Below are 26,422 nucleotides of genomic sequence, written 5' to 3'. Positions count from 1 at the left end.
GCCCTAGACATGTAGGGGGGATCTGACAGGGATATTGGATTCAGATTGAGGGGATAGTCTGATAATTTTCTATAGTAAAAACTTCATTTGCCTTTGGGTCAGGGGTTAAGTGGTAATGGAAGCGGAGACTATTTTGGAGGGAATTGCTTGGTCAATCTATGTCTAAAGTGTGTATTTCTCGTCAAAGCTTGGGAGTTTTTGAATAGATACATTTAATAAGGATTCTGGAGAGCATTCAAATCCAATGGTGTCATCATACAGTTAGATATAGTCATAGATTAATAGATGGTTAAGATCCTCTCTATTGTTTAGACCTTTTGGATGTAGACTGTCCAACAGGAAGATCCATTTGGATTCAGCTTTGAGAAGACTTTTTTCAAAGTCGCCACCTCTACAAAGAAGGAAAACTAGAGGCAAACGTGGTGTGGCACTAAACTAAAGAAAAAGACTATTAGAGTAATAAATACAAGTATACAAACAGATATAGAGGCTGATGATAAGGATGTGATTGAGACACCTACATCATCCAACACGGAGAAATAAAATGAACGATTACTGCCTGATAGGATCACCAGGGATGGCATTTTAATCTCAGTTCTTATGACATTAAAAAAGAAGGAGGGAAGTCTTGAAATATGGTCTCTCCTTTGCTCCAGCAAGAGTTGGACAAATTTCAAACGTTCACTAACACTAAAGACTTCATAAGAAAATTGACTTTAAAGAGATATTTTTTGAGATCCCCTTTGGAAACAAGGGTCCCTAAGAGCTACACTACAGCAGACGTTCAAGACCCATATATACATACGGGTCTCAAACCAAGTCCAGCTTCTAATCCAACCTATGCCAAAGGAAATGCCATAGAGGCTTTTGAGACTGTGGTTACCAGGAAATTAAAGACATCAAACAGAAAAGACTCAAAAGGATAAAAGAAAACTTATCCAAACAACATAAAGAGACCATCAGAAAACTCGAATCAAATAATCAACTGACCATTAAATCAGCTGATAAAGGCGGGGGATTTGTCATCCTTGATAGGGACAAATAATATAATGCAGAAAACCAACGCCTACTAAGTGACCATACAACATATCTGAAGCTCAGACAGAATCCTGTGGACAACTTCCAAAAAGAATTAAGAACACTACTAGAACGAGCTAAGACATCAGGGATATTGGATGACAAAGAATACAGATACCTGATATCAATCACCCTATAACACCAATCTTGTATCATCTGCCAAAGTACATAAAACCCTCATAGACCCTCCGGGCCGCCCTATAATCTCTGGGATTGGATCTCTTACAAGTAACTTGTCAGAATACGTTGATCAACATCTACAGAAGTACGTAAAATCTCTACCATCGTATTTAAGAGATTCCACGCAAGTCTGAACATCCTGAGAACATCCCATGGGAGGAAGGTTACATCATGGCGACCTGTGATGTAGCGGCTTGTATACAAGTATACCACACAAGGAGGGTCGTGAAGCAATAAAATGGTTTTTGGACAAAGATCCATTAATGCCAGAAGATCAGCTGAGTTTATATTGGATAGTATCCAATACATATTGACACACAATTACTTTTGTAATGAGGGGATACTACCAACAAATCTGCGGTACAGCCATGGGGACCAGGTTCGCGCCCAGCTATGCCAACTTATACATGGGAAGATGGGAGAGCATCTTCTGGGACTCATGCCCAGCTGGCGCGGACCTGGTCTTGTACCGCAGATATATTGATGATTTCTAATCATCTGGAGAGGTTCGATACAGGATCTTATGTATACAATAGATCATGAACCAGAACCTTCTAAATCTAAAGTTCACTTATACATGGAGTCCAAAAGAATTGTTTTTCTGGACCTAAAAATAGAAGTTAAAAAAGGCAAATGGGAAACATCTACACACTTTAAATCAGTTGACAGCAATAGCTATATACATTATGAGAGCTGTCACCATGAAAAATGGAAAAATAATATCCCAAAGAGCCAATTTCTAAGGGTCCGAAAAAATTGTTCTAACATCACCACATGGGAAAAACAAGTGAAAAGATTAAAACAAAAATTTATGGAAAGGGGCTATAAGGAGGAACATCTGGATCTTAAAATAGAGGAAGCACGACAAATGGAGAGAAATGAGCTAACCAAGTATAAAGACCGTAAAATATTGGAAACAGAAGAACTGCTAAATGTACCTATGATCACGGAAATATAGCAGTAACGGTACATCTCGAAAAGATCTTCAAAAAACATTGGCACCTGTTGAAAAATGATGATGTAATTGGAGACAAACTTCCAAATCAACCAAAATTCATCTATAAAAAAACAGGAAATCTAAAAAACAAATTAGCGCCAAGTTTACAACGGAAGGACAACCTAAGAACATATGATATACAGGGGATCAATTAAAGGTTTTTACCCGTGCCCTACATGCAAGGCATGTAAAAGAGGAACTAAGACCAAAAAATTCAAATCAAACAGACGGGAGAAGAATTTAACATTAAAGATCTAATAAGAATGCCAGATAAAGGGATTATATATCTTATTGAATGTTCATGTGGCCTCCAGTACATTGGCCAGACATCAAGGAGCCTCAGAGATAGGCTCAAGAACATATTGCTTATTGAGAAACAGAATAAAGATACAATTCTCTATAATCTTTTACAACTAAACATAACGGCAATATAAAAGATATGAAATATACTGGCATACAGAGTTATAAAAAATTGGAGAGGTGGCGACTTTGAAAAAAGTCTTCTCAAAGCTGAATCCAAATGGATCTTCCTGTTGGACAGTCTACATCCAAAAGGTCTAAACAATAGAGAGGATCTTAACCATCTATTCTAATCTATGACTATATCTAACAGTATGATGACACCATTGGATTTGATGCTCTCCAGAATCCTTATTAAATGTATCTATTCAAAAACTCCCAAGCTTTGACGAGAAATACACACTTAGACATAGATTGACCAAGCATTCCCTCCAAAATAGTCTCCGCTTCCATTACCACTTAACCCCTGACCCAAAGGCAAATGAAGTTTTTACTATAGAAATTATATCAGACTATCCCCTCAATCTGAATCCAATATTATCCCTGTCAGATCCCCCCTACATGTCTAGGCTAATATATAATAGTCCAGGTATCTGGTCCTATAAGTTATATCCACCTCAGAAGTTCATCATTCTCTGCTCATAAGAAATCCACAGGAGTTTTCTTATATCTCATATATCTATTGGTAGCCACTACCAAACTTCCTAATGATTGGGTAGTGCACAGATCCACTCAATCACTGCTCGTCTAATGACTTTAGTGATCGAGAGGTCTCTTATGTATGATTTTATTATGTTGATATAGAAAAGAGGTATTAACACATCCTCCTCTATGGAATTCACTGAGGTCACTGAACCCAGTGATAAGTATGTATAAAACTCTGACTCAAGACATACAGATATACCCCCATTAATTCTTTCTCACACTCATATTTTACACTCCTTTTTTTCCTTTTTAATAAAACCACAGCCTTTCCTTTTTTTAAAAATACCACAGCCCCTTTTTCCAGACAGTGTAAGATAAATCTGACGCACTGCTAGAATTCTTCTCCTAAACCCGATTAAATTTATGTGATTGGGTTTATAGGATTAGTGTTTTTTCTGTTCTACTGTTCTACCACTATGCTACTATTGGATTATATCCCTTATTATGCTGCTGTACCTTAAAAAACATTTATAAATACCTAAAGCAGCACCTGTTCACAGCAAAATAAACCTCATATAATCCAATATAAAGCATATCGTCTATCATATATATATTGGAGAAAACACATAGTATGGGATAATATACATATACTAAAACTTGATATAGAACATATGATTTATGCACTAACAGTGAAGAAGACATACATTTACCTCCAATCACTGTAGAGCCGTTCCCTATTTTGAAATGGCTAATCATTTAAAACGGCTCTTTTATAAGCTATGGGCTTCTTATTATAAAAATGGGCATTTGGATTTATATCCCCTTTATTATCGAAACAATCTGTCCCCTTGTTGTCTTTAAACTTTTGACATCTCAACACCCAATCAGGAGGACTGTTACCCACACACCTCTTCCCTAAACCAATAGAACCATAGGAATCGGATCATGATGTCACGACCAATCAAATCGCGACAAAATCGTCACCACAAAAATATAGGTGATTAAGCTGTAAATATACTAAAATACATCTTTGAAGTATATCTTCTAACTAGTACTCTAACCAGAGGCCACCGAAAACGTAGAATCACCAAAAAATGTTTACTCCGGTAAACCGGAAGTGACATCATGATCGTGAGGGGCTCAAGGTATAGTGAACTAAATGACACTAAATATCAAAGACAAATATATAAACATAAAATACAAGATCACTCTATCTCCATATGACAGTTTATACACGCCAAACATGGTAAATACCCTGTTTAAACTATTTTTCACTTATGGCGAAACCGGAAGTGAATTCCAGAGCCATATCCGGTCACTTAAGGACACTGTTATTTAAAGGCACTCAGCTTACCACTTCAGCAGTCTTGATAAAGGCCTTATTTTGGGGCCGAAACGCGTAGACCTGTTGGTAAGCATTATTCCAAGTATTTTTACCCACTTTGAGGACTTGTTACGCTATGGTACTCCTTTTTTTACAGGACATCTCTAGGACATTGGACTAAGAGCTGACCGTTGTTAGGATTCGCCTGGGAACTCTTCCCCTCAGGATTCCAGGTTCCTTCATGTGATTTCCTTTTAATTTACTGTTTTTTGGATTACAATACTCTTTTGTTCTTTTTTGTTCTTTTTTATCTTTTGTTGAACATCATTTTTGTATCTGGTTTTTTATTTTTATTTTAATTTTTGTTTTTTCACTGGATTTCCTCTTTTTTGCCTTGGGTATACCACCCTTTTTCCACATTTGCCACTCAATGGCAGTTATTCACATGTGATTTATTGTTATTTTTGCACTGCAGTGTCATTGGACTTTTTAATATATTATATCTATTGTGATTTTTTGCATTTTTGATGTGAATCGTTTTTTTCCTTATCTTTTATACACATAGTGATCACAATTACTCTCACTTATGTTGCACAACATTTGCACTATCATGTTGCACATTTAAGTCGCATACATTTTTATGTTGCTTACACAATTTGTTTATTTGTGTATCCACAAGCAAATGTGGATTTCACCATTTTAGTTTTCCACCCCTTGGATCCAATTGCTATTTGCACTTTGTGAGTGTATCAGCACAACACTCCACCTTACCATTGTTTTTAACAACTGTTTAATAACTGTTTTTTACTCATTTTATCTATTGGTACCAATACTGTTGAATTGTAATAAATTCTTGTTCAGCCTTAGCAGGTATATTTCGTTTTTAGTGTTTATATTTATCCCTTAGCCTTTACTGGCGCTGTACATATTCCATTATTACCTGTTCTTTCCTTTTGGGGTTGGTTAGACCCTTTATTGTACTCAGCACAAGGGAATATCTTAGCGCTTGGCTACCACACCTCACTTTCCACATATCTGTTTTTCTAACCTGTATCCAAGCAGCTTTGAATATAAACACGAGTCACATCATGGACTCTTTTAGTGCACTCCGACAGGAGATAGAATTTGATAGTCTTATTTAGATAATAAAGGAGGAGATGATTGTTTGGATGTTCAGACCATTTTCAAAAAATTTGGAGAAATTATTGGTTTCTGAAGTCAAGTACAAGTGACATATCATTCCTTAGAAAATGTATTGAACTTGATATCATTCCTAAGGGTTTACTAGTCACCAAAGACTGTACTTTTCCTATATGCAAACCTAAATATTCCACAAGATGGGTTGAGGCTCTAGCCACTGCTTCAATTTCTCTAATGAACATCATTATAGATTATAGGGAAGAATTGATGCAGGAGACTGATGGTGAGATAAAAGAAGATGAGCAGATACTGATGAACCTAGAGAGTTCAGGTATTGATATATCTGATAGGAAATTAAATTTAGTTAAAAAAGTCACCAAAGTCAAGAGAAGATGTAATTACAAAGAAAACTAAAAAGCTAAAGAGAGAACTTGATAAAAAAGCAAGTGAGAATCATGACAATGAAACAACTGAGATAACCAATTCTGAATCCACTGAGAACAAGACAGGGGTGACATACCACAGCATATAAATATGGGTAGAGCGTCTGGAGACCAATCACAAGGGCATATCAGAAAACACAACAAACCGCATACAACAGACCTAAAAATCAATATCCAGACCCTACATGAACAGACACCAAAGGGACAGGTTACATAGAGATTACAGCCCTGCTAGACGCGAATGGAACGATGGTGATGGTTATTATGATAACTATCAAGATCCATATAACTTTAGAAGGGATGATAGACACTATGGGGGTCACGACACTATAGAACCAGAACCCTACCATAGACAATATGGCAGTCCCCTAAAATCATGGGAACAGGCTCCCCAAAAGAGGTCCTATAGGAACAATTATAGAAACAATGAGAACTATGGTAATGAAAACTATCCACGATGGAATCACAGAAGAGGGGCCCAGAGACATCACTATAGAGAAGACAATGAAATTACTCTCAAAATTATAGAGAAGAACAGAACAATTACTATCACACTCCAAGACAAAGACACTAAATCAGGACAACTTCGGGACACAAAGGGGGATACAACATATGGAGATCAAGGAAGAAGACCATATGAACCACATGATAAAGTAAGATCCAACAAGCCTGATACAAATGTCAGACATGGAGAACAATCCAACAGAGAGAAATTAGATGTGGACATCAATTTGGGTACTTCTCTGAATCAAATTGCCTCATCGTCACATTTTTTAAAGATGAATCCACCAACAGTGAAGGACAAAACATCACAATAACGGATGAAATAGGAGAAGAACAATACAAAGAAGGAAAACTAGAGGCAAACGTGGTGGCACTAAACTAAAGAAAAAGACTAGAGTAATAAATACAAGTATACAAACAGATATAGAGGCTGATGATAAGGATGTGATTGAGACACCTACATCATCCAACACGGAGAATAAAATGAACGATTCTGCTGATAGGATCACCAGAGATGGCATTTTTAATCTCAGTTCTTATGACATTAAAAAAGAAGAGAGGGAAGTCTTGAAATATGGTCTCTCCTTTGCTCCAGCAAGAAGTCTGGACAAATTTCAAACGTTCACTAACACTAAAGACTTCATAAGAAAATTGACTTTAAAGAGATATTTTTTGAGATCCCCTTTGGAAACAAGGGTCCCTAAGAGCTACACTACAGCAGACGTTCAAGACCCATATATACATACGGTCTCAAACCAAAGTCCAGCTTCTATCCAACCTATGCCAAAGGAAATGCCATTGAGGCTTTTGAGACTGTGGTTACCAAGAATTAAAGACATCAAACAGAAAAGGACTCAAAAGGATAAAAGAAAACTTATCCAAACAACAATAAAGAGACCATCAGAAAACTCGAATCAAATAATCAACTGACCATTAAATCAGCTGATAAAGGCGGGGGGATTGTCATCCTTGATAGGGACAAATTATAATGCAGAAAACCAACGCCGTACTAAGGTGACATACAACATATCTGAAGCTCAGACAGAATCCTGTGACAACCTTCCAAAAAGAATTAAGAACACTACGTAGAACGAGCTAAGACATCAGGGAGTATTGGATGACAAAGAATACGAGATACCTGGATATCAATCACCCTATAACACCAATCTTGTATCAGTCTGCCAAAGATACATAAAACGCCTCATAGACCCTCCGGGCCGCCCTATAATCTCCTGGGATTGGATCTCTTACAAGTAACTTGTCAGAATACGTTGATCAACATCTACAGAAGTACGTAAAATCTCTAACCATCGTATTTAAGAGATTCCACGCAAGTTCTGAACATCCTTGAGAACATCCCATGGGAGGAAGGTTACATCATGGCGACCTGTGAAGTAGCGGCCTTGTATACAAGTATACCACACAAGGAGGGTCGTGAAGCATAAAATGGTTTTTTGGACAAAGATCCTTTAATGCCAGAAGATCAGGCTGAGTTTATATTGGATAGTATCCGAATACATATTGACACACAATTACTTTTGTAATGAGGGGATATACTAACCAACAAATCTGCGGTACAGCCATGGGGGACCCAGGTTCGCGCCCAGCTATGCAACTTATACATGGGAAGATGGGAGAGCATCTTCAGGGACTCATGCCCAGCTTGGCGCGGACCTGGTCTTGTACCGCAGATATATTGATGATATTCTAATCATCTGGAGAGGTTCGATACAGGAACTTATGTATACTATAGAGATCATGAACCAGAACCTTCCTAAAATCTAAAGGTTCACTTATACATGGAGTCCAAAAGAAATTGTTTTTCTGGACTAAAAATAGAAGTTAAAAAAAGGCAAATGGGGAAACATCTACACACTTTAAATCAGTTGACAGCAATAGCTTATATACATTATGAGAGCTGTCACCATGAAAATGGAAAAATAATATCCCAAAGAGCCAATTTCCTAAGGGGTCCGAAAAAATTGTTCTAAACATCACCACATGGGAAAAACAAGTGAAAAGATTAAAACAACAAATTTATGGAAAGGGGCTATAAGGGAGGAACATCTGGATCTTAAAATAGAGGAAGCACGACAAATGGAGAGAAATGAGCTAACCAAGTATAAAGACCGTAAAATATTGAAACAGAAGAACTGCTAAATGTACCTATGATCACGGAATATAGCAGTAACCGGTACATCATCGAAAAGATCTTCAAAAACATTGGCACCTGTTGAAAAATGATGATGTAATTGGAGACAAACTTCCAAATCAACCAAAATTCATCTATAAAAAAACAGGAAATCTAAAAAACAAATTAGCGCCAAGTTTACAACGGAAGGACAACCTAAGAACATATGATATACAGGGGAAATCAATTAAAGGTTTTTACCCGTGCCCTACATGCAAGGCATGTAAAAGAGGAACTAAGACCAAAAAATTCAAATCAAACCAGACGGGAGAAGAATTTAACATTAAAGATCTAATAAGATGCCAGGATAAAGGGATTATATATCTTATTGAATGTTCATGTGGCCTCCAGTACATTGGCCAGACATCAAGGAGCCTCAGAGATAGGCTACGAACATATATTGCTGATTGAGAAACAGAATAAAGATACAATTCTCTATAATCATTTTACAACTAAACATAACGGCAATTATAAAAGATATGAAATATACTGGCATACAGAAGGTTATAAAAATTGGGAGAGCGTGGCGAGCTTTGAAAAAAGTCTTCTCAAAGCTGAATCCAAATGGATCTTCCTGTTGGACAGTCTACATCCAAAAGGTCCTAAACAATAGAGAGGATCTTAACACATCTATTCTAATCCTATGACTATATCTAACAGTAAGATGACACCATTGGATTTGAATGCTCTCCAGAATCCTTATTAAATGTATCTATTCAAAACACTCCCAAGCTTTGACGAGAAATACACACTTTAGACATAGAATGACCAAAGCATTCCCTCCAAAATAGTCTCCGCTTCCATTACCACTTAACCCCTGACCCAAAGCAAATGAAGTTTTATACTATAGAAATTATATCAGACTATCCCCTCAATCTGAATCCATATATTATCCCTTGTCAGATCGCCCCCTACATGTCTAGGGCTATAATATATATATAGTCCAGGTATCTGTCCTATAAGTTATATCCACCTCAGAAGTTCATCATTCTCTGCTCATAAGAAATCCACAGGAGTTTCTCCTCTTTATCTCATATTATCTATTGGTAGCCACTGACCAAACTTCCTAATGATTGGGTAGTGCACAGATCCACTCAATCACTGCTCGTCCTAATGACTTTAGTGATCGAGAGGTCTCTTATGTATGATTTTATTATGTTGATATAGAAAAGAGGTATAAACACATCCTCCTCTATGGAATTCACTGAGGTCACTGAACCCCAGTGATAAGTATGTATAAAACTCTGACTCAAGACATACAGATATACCCCCATTAAGTCTTTCTCACACTCATATTTTACACTCCTTTTTTTCCTTTTTAATAAAACCACAGCCTTTCCTTTTTTAAAAAATACCACAGCACCGTTTTCGCAGACAGTGTAAGATAAATCTGACGCACTGCTAGAATAATCTACTCCTAAACCCGATTAAATTTATGTGATTGGGTTTTATAGGATTAGTGTTTTTTTCTGTTCTAACTGTTCTACCACTATGCTACTATGGATATTATATCCCTTATTATGCTGCTGTACCTTAAAAACATTTATAAATACCTAAAGCAGCACCTGTTCACAGAGCAAAATAAACCTCATATAATCCAATATAAAGCATATCGTCTATCATTATATATATTGGAGAAAACACATAGCTATGCGGATAATATACATATACTAAAACTTGATATAGAACATATGATTTATGCACTAACAGTGAAGAAGACATACATATACCTCCAATCACTGTAAGAGCCGTTCCCTATTTTGAAATGGCTAATCATTTAAAAACGGCTCTTTTATAAGCTAAGTGGGCTTCTTTATTATATAAAAATGGGCATATTGGATTTAAACCCCTTTATTATCGAAACAATCTGTCCCCCTTGTTGTCTTTAAACATTTTTGACATCTCAACACCCAATCAGGAGGACTGTTACCCACACACCTCTTCCTAAACCAATAGAACCATAGGAATCGGATCATGATGTCACGACCAATCAAATCGCGACAAAATCGTCACCACAAAAATATAGGTGATTAAGCTGTAAATGATACTAAAATACATCTTTGAAGTATATCTTCTAACTAGTACTCATAACCAAGGGCCACCGAAAACGTAGATTCAAGCCAAAAAATGTTTACTCCGGTAAACCGGTAAGTGACATCATGATCGTGAGGGGGCTCAAGGTATAGTGAACTAATTGACACTAAATATCAAGAGACAAATATATAAACATAAAATACAAGATCACTCTATCTCCATATGACAGTTTATAACACGCCAAACATGGTAAAATACCCTGTTTAAACTATTTTCACTTATGGCGAAAACCGGAAGTGAATTCCAGAGCCATATCCGGTCACTTAAGTGACACTGTTATTTAAAGGCACTCAGCTTACCACTTTCAGCAGTCTTGATAAAGGCCTTTATTTTGGGCCGAAACGCGTAGACCTGTTGGTAAGCATTATTCCAAGTATTTTAACCACTTTGAGACTTGTTACGCTATGGTACACTCCCTTTTTTACAGGGACATCTCTTAGGACATTGGACTAAAGAGCTGACCGTTGTTAGGATTCGCCTGGGAACTCTTCCCCTCAGGATTCCAGGTTCCTTCATGTGATTTCCTTTTAATTTACTGTTTTTTGGATTACAATTACTCTTTTTGTTCTTTTTTGTTCTTTTTTATCTTTTGTTGAACATCATTTTTGTATCTGGTTTTGATTTTATTTTCATTTTGTTTTTTTCACTGGATTTCCTCTTTTTTGCCTTGGGTATACCACCCTTTTTCCACATTTGCCACTCAATGGCAGTTATTCACATGTGATTTATTGTTATATTTTTGCACTGCAGTGTCATTGGGACTTTTTAATATATTCATATCTATTGTGATTTTTTGCATTTTGATGTGAATCGTTTTTTCCTTATCTTTTATACACATAGTGATCACAATTACTCTCACTTATGTTGCACAACATTTGCATCTATCATGTTGCACATTTAAGTCGCATACATTTTTATGGTGCTTACACAATGTGTTTATTTGTGTATCCTACAAGCAAATGTGGATTTCACCATTTTAGTTTTCCGACCCCTTGGATCCAATTGCTATTTGCACTTTGTGAGTGTATCAGCAGCAACACTCCACCTTACCATTGTTTTTACAACTGTTTTAATAACTGTTTTTTACCTCATTTTATCTATTGGTACCAATACTGTTGAATTGTAATAAATTCTTGTTCAGCCTTTAGCAGGTATATTTCGTTTTTAGTGTTTATATTTATCCCTTAGCCTTTATCTGGCGCTGTACATATTCCATTATTACCTAAAAAGATAGATAACACCTTTATTATCCAATCCCCAGTTTAAACAACCCACACGGTTATATTAATATACTTTTTACCTCATCGTACCCAAGCCTCTGCAGACAGCCCCCTTATCTCAGGGGGCTATTTACAGACTTGCATTTAGCTAATTAGTGCAGGTTCTGCACAACTCCACTGTAGTGAGCATAATATTATCTTTATGGCACACATGAATTAGCAGTGTCTTGCTGTGAAAAGCTACAAAAAAATTATGAGATTAGAGGCGGACTATAGTAGCTTAGAAACAGGCAGACATTTAGAGGCTTAAACGTTATAAAGTATATTAATATAACAATGTTGGTTGTGCAAAGCTAGGGCATGGGTAATAAATGGATTATCTATCTTATTAAACAACACAAATCACACAGTAAAGAAGCACACATAGAGGGCACCACATAAATTATTAAAATGTGAGGCCTGAAATAGCCAGAGAATGTTGCATATATTTTAAAGGGATAGAAAGGTCAAAATTGAAATGTGCATATACATTTTACCAATAAACAAGTTTGCTATGACATATGCTGTGAGTGCATTTAAGCACTACACATTCAGACTCAGAGAGTCAGCAGTGGCTTGTATGTTTAGTCTACACTGACACAGGCATGATGTTTGAATCTTGAACCTCTAATCACACATAGCATATTTGCATATGCTGCTGAAACAGTAATACATTTTACTTAGAAGCATGTTTTTCTATTCCTTTAAAGGGACTAGTCAAAAATTAAACTTTAAGTGATCAGATAAGGCATGCAATTTTAAACAACATTCCAATTCACTTTTATTATCAAATTTTACTTTGTTCTCTTGGTATTCTTAGTATGAACCTCGGAAGACTAATATGCTATTTTAAGCCCTTGAAGGCCGCCTCTTAATCTCAATGCAACTTGACAGTTTTTTACAGCTAGAGGCGGTTAGTTCATGTGTGCCATATAGATAAACATTGTGCTCATGCTCGCCAAAGTTACTTATGAGAGGCACTGATTGGCTAAAATGCAAGTCTGTAAAAAGAACTGAAATATGGGGGCACTCTGCAGAGGCATAGATACAAGGTAATCACAGAGGTAAAAAGTATATTAATATAACCAAGTTGGTTATGCAAAACTGGGGGAATGGTTTATAAAGGTATTATCTATCTTTTTACAACAATAACAATCTGGAGTAGACTGTCCCTTTAAGTTGAATTTCAATATATTTTTGCAGTTTGAAGCATTGTATTGAAGCTGAACTTGAATGCAGTTAGGTGAAGTACACAAATAATCTAAAGTCTTTATACAGACACAATTTGTTTGATATAGAACATATCGTGTGGCTACCCACTATACAGGATGTGTGGATAATTATCTGTCTCACATATGATACACTAGTGGATACCTCTGGGATTCTTATTACACACTGTGGTTGGAGTCATAGATCTCTCAGAGGCAGGTCCTACTCCAGGCAAACTTGAAAAGGGTTTGAATTTCAAAAATAGGGTCCTATGGAAAGCAACAGGGGTCCTCTATGGTTTAAAAGCAGAATTACGAAAATATGAAGAAGAAAAAAAAGTGAATACAAGTGAATAAACTCACATTAACGTTCTAGTTTTTTAAAAAAAATTCTTTTATAAATTTGTCAGGTGTAGAATACTTATGGCTTCCTTTTTGCTTTCAGGTTAACATACATCCAATTTTTCGAATCGCACTATGATATAAAACACCTGTTTTGTGCGTGCCACTTTCACAAGTCATTAGTCCATAATAGTCACTTTAAAATATTTAATAAACTATTTAATTTACATCTATGTCAGACTCATATGTTTTTAAATATCTTCTTTCTTAATGGTTTTAAACAATATAATTCATAGATGATTTTTTTAAATGTATTTATTTAAAAATGATGTTTTTTTAAGATTTAATATATATGATTTCATAGGTACCTTTTATATAACATGAATTTATTGAATATGTATGTGTTACATACTTTTTCACAATTTTGTTATACTAGTTGTACAGGTCATTATGTCCCTTTACAACTAGTAAAAGGTAGATGTAAATGTTTGTATATATGTCTGTATTTCAGGAGAATCTTAAAAATATAGACATTATGAGATAAATTAATTACCCCACAGAGGTTAAATGTATATGTCTATCAGTGCATTTCAGGATAGAGCATTTTTCAGTTTGCTTTTGTTGATATTGTTTCAATTGTTTTTATAAATTCTCAGAGTAAAGTTCTCTTGATGACTCTGGTAAAGCCATATTATATTCTTAGTTTATTGAACAGAATTTAACTGTTGCTGACCTGCACCATATGGCATCTCCTCCTACACTGGCTACTTTATTCTATTTGGGTTTTTTTCAGTCAACTTACCCCTCCCCCTGATAAGTTGTATCTAGTACCATTTTCTTCCTCCTAGCTATTCTCTACACTCTAAGCTTACTCATTGTTCTTTCTTGGTATGGCCTCCCTGCTGGTTGCGTGTAGAGCTGGCGAGATCTTATGCAATGCTTCATGTCACATGACACCAAAAGGATGCCCTCTCAGGGAATAATAACATTGTCAGCATGGCCTTCTTGGGGAATGTTCTGAGGCTGACTGAGCTAGGGCTCCAGAGAGTGGCATTTGGGGAAACCTAGCACAGTGGTAGACATAATGAGAATAAATAATTAACTGGCTGCCACTTCTAACCTATGACCTTATTGGTCTTCAGTAAAATCTATTTCTGTGTACATGGCTCATAATTCCACATCTTTGCTCTCCATCAATTCCTTGAACTATATCTTCAAGTCCTCAATGCCTACCTTTGTTCTCATTTTCCCATCTGTTCACACCCCAATTCCTTTTCTTCTTTACTTGTTAGAGTTCCCATTTATTTTTCTACATTCCTCACATTTTCTCTATCCCACCTTTTCTTACTTTCTTTCTGAACTGCAAAATATCACCTTAATTGTTACCATGTGTTATTTTCCTTTTCATGCCTTATCGCAAGTTTCCATGGCCCTCCTGTTCAATTTCTGTTATCTTTTTAGTTTGGAGCAATTTTGAAGCTCAATAGTGGTAAACAGAGTATCGCGCTTTATCAGCCAGAAAATAATACGCCATAGCAAGTTAAACGGACATGACATTTTTATTTCATGATTAGATAGAGCATACGATTTTAAACAACTTTCCAATATCCTTATATTATCAAATTTGCTTTATTCTCTTGGTATCTTTTGTTGAAAGAGCAGCAATTCACTTCTTGGAGATAACCAAACTGATGAGGTGAGCGGGTAATAATAATGAAGTATATAACCTGAGAACAATAACTGTTATCCGTGTAAACATACATGAAAGGGGAACTATACGGCTCCTACTGACTAATACTGTATATAAAGTTAAATGGAATAAGTTAAGATCCTAGTTAGACTGACTTTTGGTATTAGATATATTTGTTTCCATTCAATACTATCTTGGTTCATAAGAGGAATGACTACACGTTGTTAATTCAGTAAAGTGATGAGTGAAATAACTAAGCAGCTTGCTTGATTAGTCAAGTGCTTTGAGGTGTTAAACACCTAAGATTTAGACCTTCAAGGAATATACATTTTTCAGACAAAATTAGGTACAGATAGCTCCCTCTGCAAACTTACCTTTCTGAAAGGAGTAGGTGATACAAGCATTAACTTATAATCAATGTCATAAAAATTGAGGATGCTGTTCCAGAATTTAAATGTTAGACATTGATCTCTTTTTTCTTAGTTAGGAATTGAAAACGTGCAGTGCGTAGGCTAAGGGAATATGATGATGCAAAGTAACTGGAACAAAACCTGACAATGGTTATAACAGACAACTCAACTGTTATGACTCATATCTTTAATACCAGAGCCCACTTGTATTTTAAGAGTAATATTATCATGATCTTTTGTTATAAGTTAGCTCTAAACCCATGGTATGTACAGTATATGTAACAAAGAACACCTCATGTTATAAAATATATATATGAGTCTAAGTGAACACTAAACAGAGAATATAAAGAGTTATCACAATAGATCAGCACAGCAACTGCCTATACTGTGCACTTGTGAGGCAGAAAAGGTTTCACTAAGTATACAGAGATACTAGGATTGAATCTTACTGTATTATGATATTAGCTTTTTTATATAACCACATCCCCTTTGTTTGTGAGTTGAATACACTGTCTATACAGACAAAACATCAAAATAGGTGCAGTGAGATCCTTGTTGTCAAAGCACCACTCTGCCATGGAGATTTATGTAATTTAGGCTCCCAAGTCTGAGATAACTAGCGTCATTTACTAGGTACTCTGAGGTTGCGAGGACACGATAACCATATAATGCAACCTATTGCGTGAAATTGGGCGCATCAAGGTGTAAAATAAAATATATTCACATATCATCCAAATTCAATAGCAGCTTTGCTAGTGGCCTGCGGTAACTGTGTACTTGTTATCAGCCAGCCGATACCCATTGCCCTGCAAATAAATCTCATAGTGTCCCTAATATGTGGGCTGAGCTTGTGAATATCTTCAACAGAATGATACAAAGAGTAGCAAAAGCACAAATAGCTTGAATCTTTGAAGTTTACGTTGTCTTGCTGATATTTCTTACAAGAAGTGTGAAGTTCCCAGATTGATATTTCTGTAAGCCTTGCGCAGGATGACCAGAATGAAATCAAATCCTGCAACATGCTTTAAGGGATTTACACTTTAACTATCTTCACAGGTACATGCTACCCAAATGCTCCCACTTTACCTTTAGTTTGTAACCCCTTTTACCCAATTTTCATATACCAATAATGACAGACACAGATTTGGCGTTAGAAAAGGTCACATTTATTAAATTCAAATCTAAATTATGAAAAAATGAGCGATCCTCAACTACTAGGATAATAACATATCCTTAATCCAATTTGGATTTGAATTGATAACACAATTCATGCAACAGCAATGACGAGAGAACTGGGCGTCCCCACGTAACCAAGGAGCGTGACCGCTGCGCAACTCAGGGGCGTCAATTTGCTAGTAACGGGCCGAAAAGGTCTGCAGACTAGGAGGGCTTGTGGGTTGACCGACAGACCAATACCCCGCCCCCGTACCCTACACACCCTCCCCCTATTACTGCATTACCCACGTGCCAGGACGCCCACTTCCCGCCGCATCATGAAATATACCACTAAAAATGCCATGATTTCTCTATGCCCATCCACCACCTCTGACCGACAGACCAGTAGCTGATTTCCTGCTTCGTGGCGAAAAAACCCTTAAGGGGCGCTACACGGGCGGTCTTAATCTGAGTGGCGGAAACACCACAGCATCTGCCTTAGCCGTGTCGCTTGTGATCGCTCTTGTGCGTGACCTCTTCCTTGGGCTAGGCTTCGTCATTTCTAGGGAGGGAGGGAGGGAAAAAGAAAATAATTATTGTGAGCTCCAAGCAATGTGCAATCATCTTTATAGGCAGTTAATTTCCTCAACTCCTGTTCATACCCCCCTCTCCCCCTCCTGGCCAATCCCTGTGCTAGCCTATTAGGATCAGCCTAGTTGCAGCTTATCTACACTGCCCATCCCCTTCTTCTATTGTCCTGCTATAGCTGTGCTATCCAAAAGGAAGGGCTACGCCTAGCCCCCAACCCCTATAACCTTCCCAGTCAGTAAAGTCAATCTCCCTTAAGCTGTTCCTCTTCCTATTTTAGTCGATACACTTTGCTAAGGGATTTACACTTTAACTATCTTCACAGGTACCTGCTACCCAAATGCTCCCACTTTACTTTTAGTTTGGGAACCCCTTTTACCCAATTTTCATATACCAATAATGACAGACACAGAATTGGCGTTAGAAAAGGTCACATTTATTTAATTCAAATCTAAATTATGAAAAATGAGCGATCCTCAACTACTAGGATAATAACATATCCTTATCAATTTGGATTTGAATTGATAACACAATTCATGCAACAGCATGACGAGAGAGAAACCTGGGCGTCCCCACGTAACCAAGGAGCGTGACCCGCGCGCACTCAGGGGCGTCAATTTGCTAGTAACGGGCCGAAAGGTCTGCAGACTAGGAGGGCTTGTGGGTTTGGACCGACAGACCAATACCCCGCCCCCGTCACCCTACACACCTCCCCCCATTACTGCAATACCCACGTGCCAGGACGCCCCACTTCCCGCCACCAAAAGAGGACCCTCTTGCCGCCAACCAAAGCACACCTAGTGACCTTTTCTTACCTTGTAAGGGGTCTTTACGATGGCCCTCAGATCTCAGGACCTCATAACAGATCATAATAGCCTGGTTTACATTTTTCCTACTCTTGTCGGATCATAACAGATCATAACAGCCTGATTTACCTTTTTTCCTACTCTTGTCGGATCATAAGCAGATCATAACAGCCTGGTTTACCTTTTCCTACTCTTGTCGGATCATAACAGATCATAACAGCCTGTTTACATTTTTCCTACTCTTGTCGGATCATAACAGGATCATAACAGCCTGGTTTACCTTTTCCCTACTCTTGTCGGATCATAACAGATCATAACAGCCTGGTTACCTTTTCCTACTCTTGTCGGATCATAACAGATCATTACAGCCTGATTTATCTTTTTCCTACTCTTGGTCGGATCATAACAGATCATAACAGCCTGGTTTACCTTTTCCTACTCTTGTCGGATCATAACAGATCATAACAGCCTGGTTTACATTTTTCCTACTCTTGTTGGATCATAACAGATCATAACAGCTGGTTTACCTTTTCTACTCTTGTCGGATCATAACAGATCATAACAGCCTGGTTTACATTTTCCTACACTTGTCGGATCATAACAGATCATAACAGCCTGGTTTACCTTTTCCTACTCTTGTCGGATCATAACAGATCATAACAGCCTGGTTTACATTTTTCCTACTCTTGTCAGATATAACAGCCTGGTTTACCTTTTTCCTACTCTTGTCGGATCATAAACAGATCATAACAGCCTGATTTACCTTTTTACTATCCTTGTTGGATCATAACAGATCATAAAAGCCTGGTTTACCTTTTTCCTACTCTTGTCGATCATACAGATCAAGGCACCAAGCAATTGTAAAGAAATAGGCGGCCCCCACGTGACTAAGAAGTTGTAGGACATAGCAAATAACACAAGGTTTGAAGAGCAGGCGAGCATGTTATTTTTACCGGCAGACCACCACTCAATGTCCATCCCTTCCTGTGTGACACTATCCCTCCAAGACAGAGAGCAGACTAGTTCAGTCCCCACCCATTTTAGCTTGAACCAGCTGAATATTTATTTTACCTGCTCCTGTAGCTCAATCGAAGGAACCAAACCTATGTCGTTCCCACCTAGGTGTATAATTAAGATATCGGGTAGACCCCACTTTCTCGTAGAGATCTGTGCTGTCCCCAATAACTGGTTTCATTTCATCCCTCTCTTCCCAATCCACCTACTTCCTGCTTCTTTAGAACTAAAACCTAAGTTTGCTCCCTGTCTGGTTGCAGCTGTGTGTGAAGCTGCCCAGTGCACGTAGGAGTGTCTGATTATCCATAATCTTGTGGCTCTACCTGAAATGGACACACCAAACAACACGTTATCACCACAACGTAACCTAGCTTCTCCACTACTAATCGAAAAAACCCTTTTGAACTGGAACCTGGTTAAACTACTACCATTCTTGTGCCTAAAGAACATGACGCCCTTAGCAGGGGCCACACCTAAATAGCCTCTCACATGTGAAACAGGACATAATGTACCTCCTGTTGCTTTAGAAGTTATCCAAGCCCCTTTCCCTTCCTATCTGTCTGATCTTCATATGAATATTAGTCTGTTCTACAGGCATTCCCATCCTCAATGCTTTCCCAAAGCCAGCATAAATATCGTCGCAAAAAATTGTATTCTCAAAACCAGCGAGTACAAACCTTGCTTAAAAATTTTTCTAAGATTTCCAATCCTCTCCGCTGACCCAACCTCTAACCCTTTCCTACCAGGAATCTTTTTTGTCTGCAGTCCACTTCCTCCAACAGCCTGCGCAAAGGAGATTCCTGCCATTACAGTGCTTAAGTTGCCTTTCTTGATACCCTGCGTGCCTAGGTTATACCAAATTGTCCAAAAATATCCATGTCCGTGGTTGTCAAATGATTGTCTGACCAAACCATTGATTACCTCTAATTGCTCCCAATCTGCAAAGATAAATGGGGCAAACTTGCCTTTCTGCGCCGCATTGGGTGCAAGCTTCCTAAAGGCCTCCCATTTAAACCTTGATAAAGCATCAGCTACGACATTCTTAACTGCTGGTATGTGTTTATTACTTCTATATTATGCTCTAAACATTTTAAAACTAGAGGCTGCGTGAATGCTATGGCCTGAGGGGAAGATGCTGATAGGTTATTTAATACAATTACAACTCCTCTATGTCAGACTGGAACAAAATGCTTTTGTTAGCCAATTCTTTCCCCCATAGTTCTATCGCTGTCACAATTGGGAAAGATTCAAGTAACACCAAACCCTTTTCATGCCAGCCTGCGGCCACTTACCCACGCACTCTTCTGCCATCCAAATAAGCCCCAAAACCCTGCCCTTCCTGCAGCATCTGTAATAAACCGGATTTCATTAGCTGTCACCTTCTGCTCCCAAATCCTGATGCCATTAAAACTACTTAGAAAATGATCTCATACTTTTAATCCCCTTTTTATTGACTGTTCAGTCAAATCATGTGACTAGGCTTTACACAACCCCTCTGGTACTCACTTCCAACCTTCTTTTAATGATTCTTCCCACTGGAATCCCCCTGCATGCAAAATGTAACAGCCTCAGTAATTTCTGCATATTCAAGTGATACCTTCTTTTATAAATCACCTGCCGTATGGCCTCCCTTATCTTCACAAACCTTATCTTGGGGCAATCTGCAATGGGGATTATCTGAATAACTCTAAATGCTAGAAAGAATAACTTAGAACAGGGACACTCTGATTTGTCATCTGCCACTGGAACCCCCATCTCTACAAACATTTTCAGCAGTACATTAAGAACTTTATCACATTCTCCTGTACCCTTTCTACCTACTACCATGAAGTAATCAAGGTAATGCACGATACTACTCTCACCTGCCCTTCTCTCTACCAGCCAATGCAAAAGTGCTGGACATTTCAAAATCCACACAAGATATAACGCACCCCATAGGCAGATATTTGTCAATATAAAACTTGCCCTCAAATTTGCATCCCATCAAACAAAACTTTTTGGCTTATAGGTAGTAATCTGAATGCAGATATTACATATGAACTTTTGCTAAATCAGGACCCAGCCTGCCAACCTAACCAAATTTACTGCCTGGTCAAATGCCTGGTAGGATACTGATGCATAATTTCTGACTGACCCTTAGGGTAGGATAATCGCTGAATCATTTCAGAATTTACCAGCCTCTTTTTTGGTAACCACTCCCAAAGATAATTTAATCAAATTCTTTAGCTGTTTTGTCATTAAAGGGGCCTGCCATCCTTCCTAAGGCTACCTCCTTCACCTAGTTTTTCTCTCAAAACTTCTGGGAATTTGTAAGAACCCCCCCATATGCCATCCATGTAACAATCAGCAATCAAATGCAAATACCTCATCATCCCTTTTGTCTGTGCATAGAAAGCAAAACCTATAACCCATTCAGGGCCTTCTCAGCGTTTTCCACTAATTTTGTCTTTAAATGCCTAGATAACGGCAGCAACCTTGTTGCTGAGACTTCATCATCTGCATCATATTCCTGATCAAATTGTTCTGTATCCTTATCCTTTAAACCCCCGTTCTCTCCCCTCCATTAGATATTTTGCTTAATAGAATATTTCAGCTGTGTATTCAATAAATATGAGTACAGTTTAGGAGTGCCCTCCCAATGAGATTATTTATGGATTATGAATATTAATAACAACAATAAAATTATTGTCAGCAATACCCCCAATTCATATAGTAGAATCTTAGCAGTGCACCCCAGAAAATTGTTATATAATTCCAGAAGCGCACTCCAAAATCACACTATTGAGATATTTAGCAATTAATGACAACAAGCTTACTATCAAATATCAAATTAAATAAATAAATATCCCAAATTAAAATATTTGCTTATTTCTGAACAGGTTGTTTTTATAAACACAGTGATTATATGTATGCGAGTAAATAGACTATTGGTTATGACCATATATATAAATTGATTATTACCATATAAAAATTATAATATAAAGTAAGGTTAATTAGATTAATAATATTCAATTAAATCGCCTGTATCCTGGATATGGTCACGTTATTATTAGGAAATGACTTTACCTCAAATAACTTAACTATAAAATATCACCATTTAATGTTACTAGATAGAACAATTTATGATTAGCCAGTAACCTTAACGAATTTGGAATATGGCCTTATATAACATATAGCTAGTAAATATTAAAGCTACTATAATTTCCAGGAGGTATAATTTAGCTATCTAACCGAAATAGTTATATATGACTTAAATTAGGGCTCAACAATCCCAGGAGCCTGAGAGCCACTGGCTCCTAGAATTTTTACCCCCGGCTCCTAAAGGGTTATTATCCATATATCTATATACAAATCTAACTGTCTGGCTCCAGAAGATATGCCTGGCTCCTAAATATTATTACTGGCTCCTAATTTTAAACAAACATGTAAAACACTGACTAAATAATCAACCAGAGCATTTTATACCTATTAACAATTCAATATATCAACAAGTACAGCATAATGAGTCTGATCTGGCCCAATCAATTTCAAAACATTTACCAGTAACTAAAAATAGCTTATGAGTATAAAAAACAAAAAACCCTTTCTACAGTGGTAAATTGAATCAATGCTAGCTTGACTATTATATAGGATACAATGATCTATTTGATATTAAATTATAGATATAAAATAACACTATTAAATCACAGCTTTAAGCTGTAGAACCTATTTATACATTACCAGCTAGAAATGTAACAATGAATGAGACCTTCAGTATACAAAGTTCTTTCCCAATTTCTTAGCAATTATCCTGTTCCTTGGAGCCATTTCTGCAACAAAGAAAACTGCTCTGCTCTGAAAAAAGAAAATAATTATTGTGAGCTCAAGCAATTGTGCAATCATCTTTATAGGCAGTTAATTTCCTCAACTCCTGTTCATACCCCCTCTCCTCTCCCCCTCCTGGCCAATCCCTGTGCTAGCCTATTTAGGATCAGCTAGTTGCAGCTATCTACACTGCCCATCCCTTTTCTATTGTCCTGCTATAGCTGTGCTATCCAAAGGAAGGGCCTACGCCTAGCCCCCAACCCCCTATAACCTTCCCAGTCAGTAAAGTCAATCTCCCTTAAGCTGTTCCTCTCCTATTTTAGTCGATACACTTTGCTTCTCTGGGGCTCTAAGTTGCATAGAAGCAGATGCATCGACAATAACATTTTAGGAGTACTTTGTTATTGGTTGACAAGGGGACTGTGGGAGATGCCAGACAGATTTTCAGGTGGCATTCTTTGTTGGAACCCATAAGCGTCAGTCCTCACTTGATTATTTCGTCTCAGTTGCCCTAACCTCCTCATACAGGGTTAGGCAAGAGACTTGTATGTCATATTGGAGAGGCATAAACAATGCAATCAATTGTTTTAGAGATCGTGTTCATGTCTTGTTCCATGTTGCAGTAAGCATTGCGCAATGAGTTATAAAACAATGTCGGTCGAAATTCCAGTTCTGTGCCTTCCGGGGCTCAGGATAGATGGAAAACTAAATCCAGTAAAGTTTCCGGCCATCCAATTTGCCAAGGAGAGATAGGGTGGCTAGGTTTAATTGCAGGGTAATCCATGAGGTGGAAAAGACCCTAATTTATTGTATTCAGAAAAGTGGATACACAGCAGATTAGTACATAACAACAAAAAAAAACTGATAAACAAAGAATTTATGCATTTTTTCCCATAGGGCCAGGGGGGAAAAAAAATTAAACAAGCAAAATAAAATGGTTTTGGGATAAATCAAAACCAATGTATTTTAATCTAAGTTAAAAAAAATACAGCAAACTAAAATGAAAGATAATTAGACTAAAATGAAAAAAGGGAAAGGAGAAGACTCCCCATTCTTCCCTTTTCCATCTACCCCCCCATGGGCCCCATACTACACCACACCAGGGAAAAGGAAAACCTCACTCTAGGACCTTCCATTATTGCCATTGAAGAATCAAGAGGAGGGCAGAAAATCCAAGAAGAAAAAATAGTTAATAATTATTCTCACTAGATTCTCTCTACAACTCCGGCCAGGGCTTTCACACTTCATGAAAAAACACAGCTCTATATTTTATGGAGACGTTCCAAATTAGCAGTAACCTGTGCCTAGAAGGGTGACATTGATGCAAAAATGCATTTGTGCTTCAGTTACATTAATATTGAGATATGCAGAGATGGTAAAACATCTTATAAATGTAAGTCTCATTTGCTGTGGTCAATAAGAGGCTTAGGTGAAATATGAAATTTTGTAGCATTGCTGTACACCACATAGGGTGAGATTATGAGTGGAGTGCAAACATTTGGGTCCGAGCGATAAAGGGTTTATCGTGGGGGTTTGCACTCATCTGGTTTACCGCTGGTAATACAAGTTGAAAGTAAACGCGATCACTTGAGCGCAATTGCGATTTACGCTAGAATGGTAACCGCAACTTCAGAGCTCTGGTTAACTGTTTTGCAAAACATAAAAGTTGCACGAAACACATCAAAAATACATTACAAAGATAGTTACACTGATAATAACACCATCTAATAAAAAATAACACAAAAGTTATAAAGGCTCAAAAATATGAGATCTCAGGTGTTAGGGAAAAAAAAGGCAGGCAAAGGGCTTTAACATTGAGATACATTCTTGTACATGTCTAAATATGTATATGTATAAATATATATATGTCTATAAATGTGTACAAATTTATTTATATGTGTATATATGTATTTAACCTTTTAAGTAACACTTTAAATAGAGTTTTTTGTTTAAATGATATGGAGTTTTAAAGGAAATCGACAATTGGTTTGCTGTGTTAAAGCTGTTAAGGTTACACATCCGTTATAGCAATAAACACATCTAATCCATTATAGAAATAATCACATCTAAATAAGATTTCTTGATGCATCACAGACACTGAGGAAATTAATTAATTCTTTCACACATGAACATCTGTCATAACTAGGGACTATTGTGCCTGTTTAACCTCTTCCCTGCAGTAGAGTAATAGATAAAGGGTAATAAATGTCACAATTAAACTTATATGGTTCAGACAGAGCATGCACTATTAAGAGACTTTATAAATTACTTATCTTATCTTATTTGCAGACAATGCTATTTGTGTTGCAAATTTGCACATATTTAAAAACTCATTCAACAAACATCAAGTACACCCACTGAACAAATTGAATTCTTAAGATCAGCCCAGTGTAATGCAAATTAAAGGGACAGTCTAGTCCAAAATAAACTTTCATTTTTCCGATAGAGAATGTAATTTTAAACAATTTTCCAATTTACTTTTATCACCAATTTTGCTTTGTTATCTTGGTATTCTTAGTTGAAAGCTAAACCTAGGAGGTTCATATGCTTATTTCTAAACCCTTGAAGTCCACCTCTTCTCTCAGGGCATTTTGACAGTTTTTCACCACTAGAGGGTGTTATTTCATGTGTGTCATATAGATAACACTGTGCTCACGCACGTGAAGTTCCAGTAAGCCAGTTTTGATTGGCTAAAATGGATGTCTGTCAAAAGAACTGAAATAAGGGGGCAGTTTGCAGAGGCTTAAATACAGGATAATCACTGAGGTAAAAAGTGTATTTATATAACTGTGTTAGTTATGCTAAACTAGAGTATGGATAATAAAGGGATTATCTATCTTTTTAAACAATAAAACACCTGGTGTAGACTGTCCCTTTAAGTTCAAATAGAAGTAATATTATTTTAATGCCTAAGATAAAGCAAAATGTAGTTCATATTACATTAGGCATTTAAGAAACCATGTGAGCCCAAATTAGAGATAAACAAAATATATCTTCTGCTAAATAGATTGCAGCCAGGATAGATGGACAGAGCAAACAATTTCTCTATGTATTTCCATTATCAAATTTGCTCAGTTTTCTTGGTATCCTTAGTTGAACGAGCAGTAATGCACTACTGGGAGCTATCTTAAAATATTGGGTGAGACAATGACAAGAGCCATATATGTGCTGCTACCAATCAGCAGTTATCTTCCAGTAGTGTTTTGCTGCTGCTCAGCATACCTATATGATTTTTAACAAAGGATACCAAG

This window comes from Bombina bombina, chromosome 3, assembly GCF_027579735.1.
Source record: "Bombina bombina isolate aBomBom1 chromosome 3, aBomBom1.pri, whole genome shotgun sequence".
NCBI classification, from domain to species: Eukaryota; Metazoa; Chordata; class Amphibia; order Anura; family Bombinatoridae; genus Bombina; species Bombina bombina.
The sequence above is the reverse complement of the archived record's forward strand: the minus strand, read 5'-3'. Positions refer to the sequence as shown.